General features: G+C 32.4%; 1 protein-coding gene and 1 non-coding gene across 3 annotated transcripts in view; both read left to right on the forward strand.

Moving 5' to 3' along the window:
- LOC125809192 (uncharacterized) overlaps window positions 1–13,276 on the forward strand; it is a 511,850-nt gene that overhangs the window by 295,455 nt on the left and 203,119 nt on the right. The window lies entirely within an intron of this gene.
- TRNAR-UCU (transfer RNA arginine (anticodon UCU)) lies at window positions 159–231 on the forward strand. Its single transcript has one exon. It is a non-coding gene; the product is annotated as a tRNA-Arg (tRNA).

Here is a 13,276-nt window from a genome sequence, read left to right on the forward strand (position 1 = left end):
AACCCAATAGGTGGATGAGGGGTATTTTAAAACCTTTTTGAATAGTACAGGGGTATTTTTGGCCCTTTTCCGAATAATAAACTAGCTCGAACATTTCTTTTTTGTTTTCCTTCCAGAAAAAAGAATAAATTATTTCAAATGTGTATCTTCCCAAACAAGCGCCCATGGCCTAATGGATAAGGCGCTTGACTTCTAATCAAGCGATTGTGGGTTCGAGTCCCACTGGGCGTGTGTATTTTTATAATTAGTTTTTTTTTCTCGGTTCGGTTCTAGGTCTGTGTAATATTTTTTTAGGGAAAATTACGTGGTTAAGCAAACATATACTAGTTAATTAGTCATCATAACTATAATTTTAGTTAATTACCAATCACGATCAATATTTAGTGATAATTACATGGGTTGGGGTTTCGAGTTCGTATAATTTGCACGTTTGTATAATTCGAAGGGACTGTGTATTTTTATAATTAATTTTTTTTCTCAGTTCGGTTCTAGGTCTGTGTAATATTTTTTTAGGGAAAATTACGTGGTTAAGCAAACATATACTAGTTAATTAGTCATCATAACTATAGTTTTAGTTAATTACCAATCACGATCAATATTTAGTGATAATTACATGGGTTGGGGTTTCGAGTTTGTATAATTTGCACGTTTTTATAATTCGAAATTTGTATAACTGTTTAAAGTTAAGCTGTTTGTGTTTTTATAAATTCATTATTTCGAGTTTATACAAAAATAACTCAATTATACAAACGTACACGCGAATTATACAAACTCACCCATGCATTTTACAAACGAGACGGCTTAAACTGTATCTACAACCCATAAATATGCAAATTATAGCTATGAAGCATAGGAAATATTATGCGGTTAAGCAAACTTATATCACTTAATTACTCATCATAGTTATAGTTTGCTATAATTACCACTCACGACTAATATTAACCATTAATTATGTGGGCTTGCTTCGAGTTTGTATAATTAGCCACATTTGTATAATTCGCCACATATAATCCACAACTAACAATTCTTCATTTGATTTGTATTTGTATACGATGGTTTTTATTTGTACATAACGATAATTTCCTTTGGTTTTTAGTTTTATCACCATATACATTCAATCCTTTTTATTATAACTTTTTAAAGTTTGTATAAACGTGTAGTTTTCGGATTTTGTATAATGTGATTTATATAATGTAATTTGTATAATATAATTTGTATAACTGTTTAAAGTTCATATTTTTATTTTGTATCAATTCGTTATTCCGAGTTTTATCATATTTGTATAATTTCAGACTTTGTTTTACTCAATTATACAAAAACACGCAAATTATACAATCGTACCTGCGAATAATACAAACGAGATGTGAATTATACAAATTATTGCTCTCTCTCCCCCCCTCTCCCAATCTCGCTCGCCTATCTTCTCCCTCTCCCAATCTCGCTCGCCAGATATACAAATACATATGTATATCAGTTACATATATACAATTATTTTGACAGATGTACATATACAATTCACCTCTCTCGCTCGCCTCTCTCCTCCATCTCCCAATCTCGCTCGCCTCTCTCCTCCATCTCGCAATCTCACTCGTCACTCTCCTCCTTATAACATATAGCTACGAATCGTAATTAGCAAACTATAGCTATGAAGCATAATTAAGCTATTTTTGAGTGGATATATGCGAAAGTTCCCCTTATATTTATTATTATGGCTATTTGCGAAAATTTCCTATCTCTTTTATTAATTATTCTTTTCTCTTAAGTGTCTAAACTCTTTGATTATGGCATTATGCACATTTCACTTATGTTCATGTCAATGTTGGATACTAGTTGTGAAAGTAACAAATTGCTGCCTTCATGACTTACAATTTTTTCATAAAAAATACTAATAATCTCAACGGAATACATATTCTGAAAAAATCTTTTAAATTTATAAATTAAATATTACCAAGCACACAGAAAAAAACATTATCATATGTAGAACTTTTTCTGAGTGATGCAAAAAATAGCACTTTTGACCAGCCTTGTCTCCCATATATATTCTCGTAATAATTACGTGCAAATACAACTGAAACAAATAATAATGTTCTTAAAATTGACCCATATTTATTTTAAAAGAAAAATCACCTCTGTCCTATAGTATTAAGAAAAAAAACATCGAGTACGTCGCATAGGGATTGCCTAGTGCGGTTTACATTCCATGTGTGATTTGCAGGCTATTACACAGTGGAGGGTTTACCCAGTGCGCACAAAGTGCTCACCCGAAGGCAGATACTGTGGCAGAGGTTGTAGCAGCTGCGGGTTATCCTGGGATTCCAAAAAAAAAAAAAAATACAAACTTTTTTTCCCTTAAATTTACTAAACATAACAAGAGTTGTTGTGTTATAAATAAATAACAATAAGAGACTTTGTACAATTGGTAGTTTGCTTTAATTCAACTTTTATAGTAAGATTCAGAGGAACTAATGTCTAAAATTTGATATTGTTCAGAGGAGGTTTGAGATTGAAAAAAATCAACTTGTTCAAGAGGATGAACTGTTGCAATATCTACATTTTGTATAAACAGTGTGTATAAATGCATATACATTTTTGATACATACTTACACACAATTATACGTTGTTTATATAGTATCGATACATTATATATAGTTAGTGCAGTCATTTTGGTTGAATTTTGTTTGTCCCCTATACAATTATGTAAGAATATTGTTATTGAATCCATTTTGAATATAATCTTTTAAATGAATTAATGACCAACACATTTATTTTATTCATTTTTCATTATTAACTACTACTCTTATTTATTTCTCAATGATTATGATAATTAGAGATGATAAAATAAAATTATTACTTTAATACATAAACATATTCTTTTAATTTTGTTTCAGTACTTAATATCAATGACCTTTAGTTTTGAATATGGACAAGTAAAGACTCAAATTTGTATAAAGTTGAATAAGTAAACATACGAGTCCTACATGACAATTCACATGAGATACACTTGAACTTGTTCGTATTATGTCGTGTAGGATACATGTGTCTACTTATTCAACATTATACAAACTTAAGTGTCTACTTATGCACATCCAAAATTAAAGAACATAAATATCAATTGATACTAAGTTAAAGAATACGTTTATATATTATACCTTTCCTCGCTAAGTCAAACGTTGGAAAAGTAAAAAAGGGAATTAATAAGAAGGAAAATGAAGCAACTCCAAAAGGTATTTGCTTCATTTGAAGGAAAACTAACAGAATGAAATTAAAGAAACTCTTGACGTTTTCTCAATCAATTCTCAACAAGAAAGCATCAAATTTTTTATTTTCAAACTTTTTCCTTGCTTCTTTGATGTTGTTTTTGGGGTCCAAGTATCGTCGGAGTTAGAATTTTATTAAGAATGTCCAAGAATAATGATGTGTGGCTGTTAAAATAAAATAAAAAAATATTGTGCTATTGGTGGTTCAAACTCGGAACCTTCATTGAAATGGACATCCATTATCACTGCGCCAAAGGCATAGCTTTTATCAAGGGTGTCCAACTTTTAATGCATATCCTTTAAATATAGAATTTGACATATATATACAACGTAATTTTCGACGCAGGATGTCCCTGGGATAGCTATAGGTACGCCCCTGGGTCCAAGTGAAATCAAGCATGTGAAAGTTATAATTATCATAACATTGGTGAACATAGTTACCTAAAATCTGTTGTTAATGTCTGATAAGAAGTGATAAATATCTCATAAAATTAATCGAGATACATAAAATATGGCTAAATACCACGGTCATAAAACGAAGAAAAAAAAAAAAGACAGCCCCCAAATGAGCCAGCCGAAAAATTGAAGTTGAAATGTGAGTGGTCAAACTTTTTTCTAATAATAATTGCGCCTACAAATAAAGCCTTTAACGCCGTCCATCCCATTTTTTTTATAAAAAATATATATGGAGTTATGATATTTTTTAAAAAATAATTATGAAAAATATGTAATTATACTATAATATAATATAATAGAATATAACCCTTTAAATTATTACCCCTTCACAAGAGTTTACGTACATATTATCTTGATCAAATTCTATTTATAAATTATATTTAATATGTTAATATTGTATATTTAAAATAAATTTAATTTTAAATTGTGATCTATTTCCACAAAGATGTCATGGTATATTTAAAAATAAAAGATTTAAATTATTTATTTATTAAACTTCATCTCTAAACAAACCACACCATTTAAATTGAACATACAAAAATACTTCTACCTATAAAGGCCTTGGGGAGCAACAGGCAATTGGTCCATTTAGTACTTTGATTCAATTGAATAGGAAAATGCTAAAATTGCCAGCCTCTAAAACAAGTTTTTTTTTTACGATCGTCTCTAAAAATAAAAATTTATGGATTAAAATATCTTGAATTTTTATTTTATTCGATATATATAAGTTGTGATTTTGTGTAGTATTTAATTTGTAAGACAAGATTATTCTCTAAAACTTTTGTAGAAAGAAGTTGAGAAAACAACCAAAATGGTCCTTGATATATAAGGGTTGGAGATTTTGTCCTCTATATATATCATGTTATTGAAATAGTCCTTAGTGTATAGAAAAAGATGACTATTTTGATCCTTAATCTAAAACTAACCATAAAAGTAAAAATTTCTGTTAAACTTAACGGATGACTATTATGGCTTCTTTCTTTCACCACCATTTTGTCTTCTTTCTTTCACCACCATTAGAGGCCATGCTCCATTTTCTGTTCACCCACTTGTCATATTCTTGTAAAAAAAAAATATACACACTACACTCATTTGTTAGTTCCCCTCTGAAATAATAATCCCCAACAACTCCCATTTTTAGACAAAAAAAAACGATCCATTAAAATAAATATGAACTAAGTAAATTAGATAAAACACTCCATTTTCTCTTTTACGAGATCTCCATAATTTAACTCTTTTCAAGTTTAAAATAAGTATTCTCTCTTGTTGAAGAGATCTATGAGAAGAATATAACTTTTTTCTAATTTTGTCATTTTTAAGATTAATAACTTTTTTATGTATTAATTTTGTATTCCGTTGTTGACATTAAAGGGCGAAAACGTAATGGATAAAGGTGGAAAATAGAATCTTAAAATATTTTTTGAAATTTGAAGAGATTTTTGTGTGTCAGTTGTTTTTTTCCTGGTAAAATTTGGTTTAGAAAAGAAGAAGGAGGTGGCTTTTGGCTTATGACTTATAAGCCAAAAGCTATAGGTTAGGCTTATTTTTGTTATTTTGGCTTTAAAATAAGTACTTATAAGCATTTTTTAACTTTACCCAAACACTTCAAAACTGCTTAAAAGCTATTTTGACTTAAAAACACATAAAATAAGTCAATCCAAATAGGCACTAAATCAATTGAAAGTTGCAACAGAAGAGAGAAGATTGAGGCAGAAGGGGTTTGCCATGTGGCAATTTTGTGGGACCCACAGTTAAGTTTAACAAAAAAAATCATTTGTATAGTTAGTTTTAGGGTTAAAGACCAAAATGATTATATTTTTATATACATTAAGGACTATTTTAGTAAGGTAATATATATAAAGGACCAAAAAATTCAAGCCTTATATATCAAGAACCATTTTGGTCATTTTCTCGAAAGAAGTTAGTATATACCTTAAAGCATAAGTTTGTATGTTCTGAAATTAAGCTTATGCCTCTATCAACATAAATAGTGTAGAAACTACGTGATGTTTAGAGTTTTTCTCTTGACTGGTGCCTTGCATTTTTTCGTTGTAAGGGATATTTTCGACTACTTTTTATTACTTAAAGTATTGAATGATAAAAATTACAGACCATAAGGCCAAAATTAAACATCACCTTAAAATTGAGATATTCTTGAGAATGACTCCCCCCCCCCCCCCCCCCCCCAAACCCACCCAAATGCCATAATTATTCTTCATTTTAATTATTTGTGTGGGTCCAAAAGTTTTTGGTTCTAAATACTTAGTACTAGTACAACTCCTTTGGGCCCAAAAGAGCATCTTTATCATCAAAACAATTTATTACCTCACAAAAAGTCCATTTAATTGGCAGCTCATTCAAACATCCCCTCACATAAATTATAGGAGAATGGTTAGGTTCTTGATAGCTCTATATTTTTAGCTACTATTTTGGGGATAAACCAATCTTAATGATAACAAGTGGATGTCCACAGGTGTCTTGACATTCCTTAACCATTAAAACATCGATTGCTTCCCCTTTTTTGACCGCCTTCCTTCATGCTTATCCCACTTCAAGTTGACCACGTTCTGTATAGTGATATCAATCATGTATGTAGGCAGGACATACCAAAAGAGAAAGAAAGAAAATTATAGTCCACGTCGAAGAGTGGTTGTGTGACTAGAACTAAAGAACTAAGCCAATATAAATGGCTACTAGACATCTAATGGATTTGAGACAAACTATTTCAAGTAGTTGTGTTGGTACATATGCCTTTCTCATTTAAGTTCAACAATATGTGTGTAAATGTTGTTCTAGCACCAAGAGTGGATGATATAGTTTCGACAATTCAACCATTCGTGTAACAACAAGTGGCATTGCCCAAACTTCTACATCTAAAGCGTTTGCAGTTGAACAAATATGTATGAAACATTGAAATACTTATTTCAACTGAAATAACGATTTTAAATTTTCATACGATTTTTTTCCAAAGTAAATTTTATATTCAAATTTAACTTTTACTTCTAATTTCATGTTCAAATATTTTATTCTATTTTCAATTTCAACTAAAGTACTCCTAGGTCTAGGTATATCTCACTTTTGATACCTATTTAAAGCCTACAACTACAAGTGGTACTATATTACATTTAATGCTGTTTGGCTAGTTAAAGATGAGTGATCTGTATCTTTTTAGAAGTTCCTTCTTTTAGGGATGGATTATAATTTATAGGGGGTGGGGGACTAAAGGGTACACATAGTGGGAAGGAATCTTAAAGTTGGCCTTTTTCTTAGTTAAAAATTAGGAAAAAAAATAGACTAACAATATGGACTTATATTTATTTTGTGTTAGTCAAAGAATAGTAATGTGGTGGGGGATTGAGTAAGTGCCATTTCTTTTGTGGCCTTAGTATATCATCATTTCCAAGTCTTGTTGCTCCAATTAAAGGCTACGTATTTCTTAATATGGTCACCTTATCTCTGCCATACAAGAGGGAGTAGGCATATGGTTGATCCTTTCTAATTTTCTCATTACCAAAGACAATCTATAATGAGGATAAGATACATAGAATTTGAGTACTAAGATACATATTAAAATTTAGATGTCTGAATTTGGATATGTATCTCAAAATTAAGATGTTGTATTAAGATCTGAATATTAAATAATTAAGACTGTTTTAGAAGTGTTAAAAACATTTTATGAGGGTTGATGATGGTAATAGCTAGCAATGGTGGTTGTTGGTATCAATTGGAGACGGGTTGACTTTTAGTGGTGTCGTGGGTAGTAGCTGGTGGTGATAATAGTTGGCAGTGGAGGTTGATATGGTGGTAGTTGGTTGTGGTTGGTGATAGACTGATAGTAATGGTGGATGATAGTGATAGCTAAAGACGATGGTAAATAGTTGACGATACATGGCGGTGATTGATGGTGTTGATTATCGGTAGTAATTGGTGATTGTTATGGTAACAGTGATTGATATGGTGGTGATGATCGTAAATAGTTGCTAGTAATAGTGATAATTAATGGTAATAGTTGCCAACAACTTCGGTTGTGACTGAGGATGGTGCTTGTGGGTGGTGATTGTGGTGGTAGTGCTACTTGATCAAAATACTTTAAACAATATTTTTGTAAGAAAACAAATTCCTTAAAAATTAGAAAAATAACTATATAAAAAGTAGGAAAATAAGTTTTGTAAATGCTATTCCGCATTGTCCCCTTCTTCTCTTACCCCCACCACCCACCTACCCATGAGAAATATATATGAAGGTCGGGAATAATGACCCTCTTATGAAAGAAGGCGATAGATAAACTAATGGAAAACTTATGTACAATGTATACATCGGTCATTTAATTTATAACATGGTCAAGGTATACAATATTTATATATCATAGGTATATATGTTGTGTACACGTATATACTATATATATATATTACATGTATAATATATGTATTGTCATATAAAATATACATTATTTATACACTATGTACATAATTTATAAACTTAATAATCCAAAGACATTAGACTGTAATTTACTAATTCCCCCCTTTTTAGACCTCATAGTCTCGATGGGATAAAGTTAAAATCAACGGCTAGATTCACCTCCCACCTCTCCCCACAGAGCTCATTCTCCATCTTGTTCACTATACCATAATATTTGTTTAAATTATTTATAAATACTTTTAAATAAAAATAAGTTATTTATTTATCAAACATTTAAAAGTATATTAAAAAGCCACTTATTTTCTAGGAAAATCATTCCAAATCCCTATAATACTTTCCTAATGGGAATGGTCCACCCGAAAATATTGTTATGCGTATAAGCTAATATTCCTTTGTAATTTGTAGGATCTCGTACACATATATTTTGTGTATCTGTCCTTTTTTGTGCTTTTATCATATATTACGGGATACAAATCCTTTTTATTCTCCTTTCGTGATTTTGGGCTACGAGTCCCGCTTTTCCCCCGATAATGACCATCCAATCAATCTGATAATGAGACGAGATCAAGTTAATCGATCGGTCTCTGATTTGAACATTCGATTAATGAAACATTCACATATATTTCTCTCTGCCTGCGATCACATGTATAAGACATTTTTCCCTAATACACAAATTAAATTGCATACTTAAAGTATTTTTCAATGACAAATTTTGTCTGAATAATAAGATTCATATAAGTAATTAATTCAATTATCAGTCTCCATGTTTTTTGTTTACTCTCGCAAATTCTACTTAATTTTTCCATGTTTTTTGCACAAATATATATATACTATATACGTTATAGTTCTTTTTCTTCCTTACTTTGTTTTTTTTTTTGTTTTGTTTTGTTTGCTTTTATAATAGTTTAGGCCACCATGCATGGAATTAAATTTAAAAAACCTGGAAACAAATAAAGACACAAAATGAAAAGTTGTATGAGTTGACAGAAATTATTAGTGTGGGGACATGATATCTAATATATTGTATGGTGGTTGGTGATTATTTATTTTTTTGGGTCATGCTTTTCCCTTTTCCTTTTTATTTTTCCAGTGTTTTATCTTGTTGATTTATAGTTGGCTATCTTCAAGGCTTAAAGTGATTTTTTTTGGAGGTATTTAGCCAAATTGGTTACTAATAAAAAGTAAAAACTACCCTTTTAAATCCTTATATATATATTTTATTTTTATTTTTTTCTTTTCATGTTAATTAAATTCAGAAGGTAAAAATTTATTTGTATCAAATGTCTACACATAATCAATGAATGTAAGACATATGTCTTGTATAAATGCTTTTTTAGTATCAATAAGTGATGCATTTGTACATTGATTTTGCTGATTCTCATAGTGAATTGTTTAGTTAAACACTTGATGTAAATAAATATTACCGATTCAATAACTTATATGTAACAAAAGAATATTAGTAATAATTATTTTACTTACAAAATATTTATAAAAAAAAACAGTTAAGACCTTGTGGGGAGTAAAACTTGAATTTGGAGTTGAAAGCAGGGAAAGTAATGCCTATTTCTCTTCATCTTAGAGTTGAGAAAGGAACTGGTTGTAAGTTAACAAAAGAGAGAGAGAGAGAAAGGAACCGGCTTTTTTTTTTCATTTTTAATGTAAGATATAAATTAATGCATGAATTTTCTGTCACGACCTAGACCGTTGTGATTGACACTCACACTAACCCTTCGGTGGGAGAACCACTATTACAACTACAACTAAACCAAAAACTAAAGCAATTAAGGATACGAAAACAGGAATAATAGCTAAACTGAAGTTCCCATAAACTTCCAAAAGATCTAACAACTAACAATGTGGAAAAGTATTCCTAGAATCTGAAAGTCAATATACCAAAACATCTAACAATGAACCAAAGTCTAAACAAGAAGGGTCACAACCCCAAACTAACAACTAATCACTAACTAGAAAAATCTAAGTCCGAAATATGGACATAAACGAAAGGAGAACTCATAGCAGCCTGGAAGAACTTGTTCACCCTTGAATTCAAACGATGATCACTGATCTTCTAAGCAAGGTATGTCAATAGCCTCTTAAAGATGTCCTGTACTCAACAAAGAAACAACAAGTGCAGTATCAATACACAATCACAGTGTACTGGTAGGATCACATGGCTATCCCACTAAGTGTAACATAAGCAAGTCAATACAACATTATAAACATGCAACATACCGAACATATACAATATCGATTATCACATGCTCAACAATATACATTTATAACAAGTCATTGGTTCTCCCATAGAACCTAAATCCAAAATGTTAGCATACCGGAACGTGGTACCCGATCCAATGTTATGCCGAAACATAGCAACCTATCCTACAATTATGCCAGAACGTGGCAACTGATCCCAATTAATATACCGGAACGCGGTATCCGATCCAATCAATACACCACAATCACAATCACAAGTACATTCTCAATAATCATAAAATCAAGAAGTGATTCATGGCATATAGTTATTCATCTATCTCATTTACAACAAGTGTGATCAATAATGCAATATTCGCATACATACATGTATCATAATGAAGCAAGAATAAACATACATCACACAATCATAAAATCACAACCATCACCTACCTCGAAACAAGCTTGAAATCCTAAAAAACTTGATCCTTCCCTTTCCGGATTCGTTCCGCTTGTTCTTGGTCTACAAACAATCATAATAACACGGGAATCAATAAACAATCACTAATTACCCAAATCGCTAACAATTCTATAAACCCTAGATCATACCCATGATCCCAAGCACTCAAAATAGGGTTGTTTCCACCTTAGAATCTAGATCAAACCCCTCCCCCCAATCGATAATTACCCATTCTATTACGTTCTACGTATCAAAAAATGGATTATGGGAGTTAAAAGCTTACCTTTAGCCTCAAGAATGGTGGAAAACTGTCAAGAGTCGCATGAGGTTCGTCCCTTAGCTCTAAGAATCGAAAAGTGCAGAATAAAGTCGTTTTGGGGTTTATTTATGACTTTAAGTTGCGTTTGGCCCGCCACAGCGGCCCCGCCAGAGCGACCAAAACCACCGCCAAAGCAGCTTGCATGAAACAATGAGCTATTTTAATAATTCCAAGACCCCCATTTCACAACACACCCTTAACCAACGACGCTCAGAAAATACCGTTCACGCTAAAATTGATTCCGAGAGTTCTACTCACCCAAATTCAATTTTGTAAAGTCGTATGGATTCCTTAACGACTTATCTAACTACGCATGTAATCAAAATCATAATTAAATCACCCAATTGTTACCAGATTTTCCTACACCTTAATGAATCCGATTTCGTCCAAATCTGGACTAGGTTGAGAAATTCCAAGTTATTACAAAAAAAATTTCCCGTTGGCTTTTCTATAACGACGAAACTCGGTCGTTAAAATAGATACCAATTTACCCATTACTCGTCCCCGAGTGACAAACTTAGAAGAAATAGGCTAAGGAAGGAATGAAGTAGTACCTGAATCGACGAACAATTGGGGATACTTATCTCGCATGTCCCTCTCGGCTTCCCAAGTAGTTTCCTCAACTGGACGATGCTTCCATTGAACTTTCACGGACTTAATATCCTTGGTCCTCAACTTACGCACATCATGATCAAGAATTGCAATCGGTTCCTCCTCATATTGGAGGTCTTTATCTAACACAATTGAGTCCTAGTTAATGATATAATTCTCGTTGCCATGATACATTTTCAACATGGACACATGAAATACCGGATGAACTCCTGATAAATTAGGAGGTAACACCAACCTATACACCACCGGTCCTACACATTTAAGAACCTCAAAGGGACCAATGTATCGCGGACTTAGCTTATCTTTCTTGCCAAATATCATCACCTCTTTCATAGGTGATACCTTAAGAAGAACATTCTCACCGGTTTGAAACGCCAAGTCTCCTACCTTATGATCCGCATACTTCTTCTGTCTACTTTGGGCTGCTAAAAGCATAGCTTGAATACTCCTCACCTTATCTTGAGCATCATTCACTAAATTAACCCCAAATGTTTCACATCTCCAGCCTCAAACTAACCTATGGGTGATCTACATCCCCTCTCATAAAGTGCCTCAAATAGTCCCATATCTATGCTGGAGTGATAACGATTATTATAAGAGAATTTACACAAAGGTATGAATTTATCCCAATGCCCTCCAAAATCAATCGTACATGCCCTCAACATGTCTTCCAACACTTGAATAGTCCTGTCAGACTACCCGTCTATCTGTGAATGGAAGGTTGTACTAAAAGTGAGTTGTGTGCCCAATTCATCATGTAACTTCCTCCAAAACTTAGATGTGAATTGGGTACCACAGTCTGAGATGATAGAAAGGGGCACCTCATGCAACCTCACTATCTCCTTCACATAAATTTTAGCCAATGGTTCAACATTATAATCTATTTTTATCGAAATAAAATGGTATGACTTAGTCAATCTATCAACTACTACCTAAATAGAATCAAACTTCCCCAAAGTTTTGGGAAGACCAACCACAAAATTTATGGCTATCATTTCCCACTTCCATTCAGGAATTGACATTCTTTGAAGCAAACCTGCAGGCTTTTGTTGTTCATACTTCACTTGTTGGCAATTTTGACACTTAGCCACAAACTCTGGTATATTCTTCTTCATGCCCAACCACCAATAAATTCACTTCAAATCTCTGTACATCTTGGTCACACCCAGATGAATAGAATATCGCGAACCATGAGACTACGCCAACAATTTTTGAATCAAGTCATCTACTCTAGGAATACAGATTCATCCTTTAAAATTGAACGCACCTTCTGCATCAAGAGTGGTCTCTTGTGCCTTACCAATCACAATCTTCTTTCTAAGCTCCTCCAAATTCTCATCCTCAAACTGTTTGACCTTGATCTCCTCAATAAATGTGGCCCTCACTTCGATGCAATCTAACACCTCACCACTTTCTGAGATGCCCAACTGCATGAACTTAGACTCTAAGGTCTGAATTTCCTTAGCCAAAGGTCGTTTGGATACACTCAAGCAAGCTAAACTATCCATACTCACCGCTTTTTGACTCAAAGCGTCTGCCACCACATTAGCCTTGCCCAGATGG

The sequence above is a fragment of the Solanum verrucosum genome, unplaced genomic scaffold (assembly GCF_900185275.1).
Source record: "Solanum verrucosum unplaced genomic scaffold, falcon-dt-bn FXZP01000062.1, whole genome shotgun sequence".
In the NCBI taxonomy this organism is placed as follows: domain Eukaryota; kingdom Viridiplantae; phylum Streptophyta; class Magnoliopsida; order Solanales; family Solanaceae; genus Solanum; species Solanum verrucosum.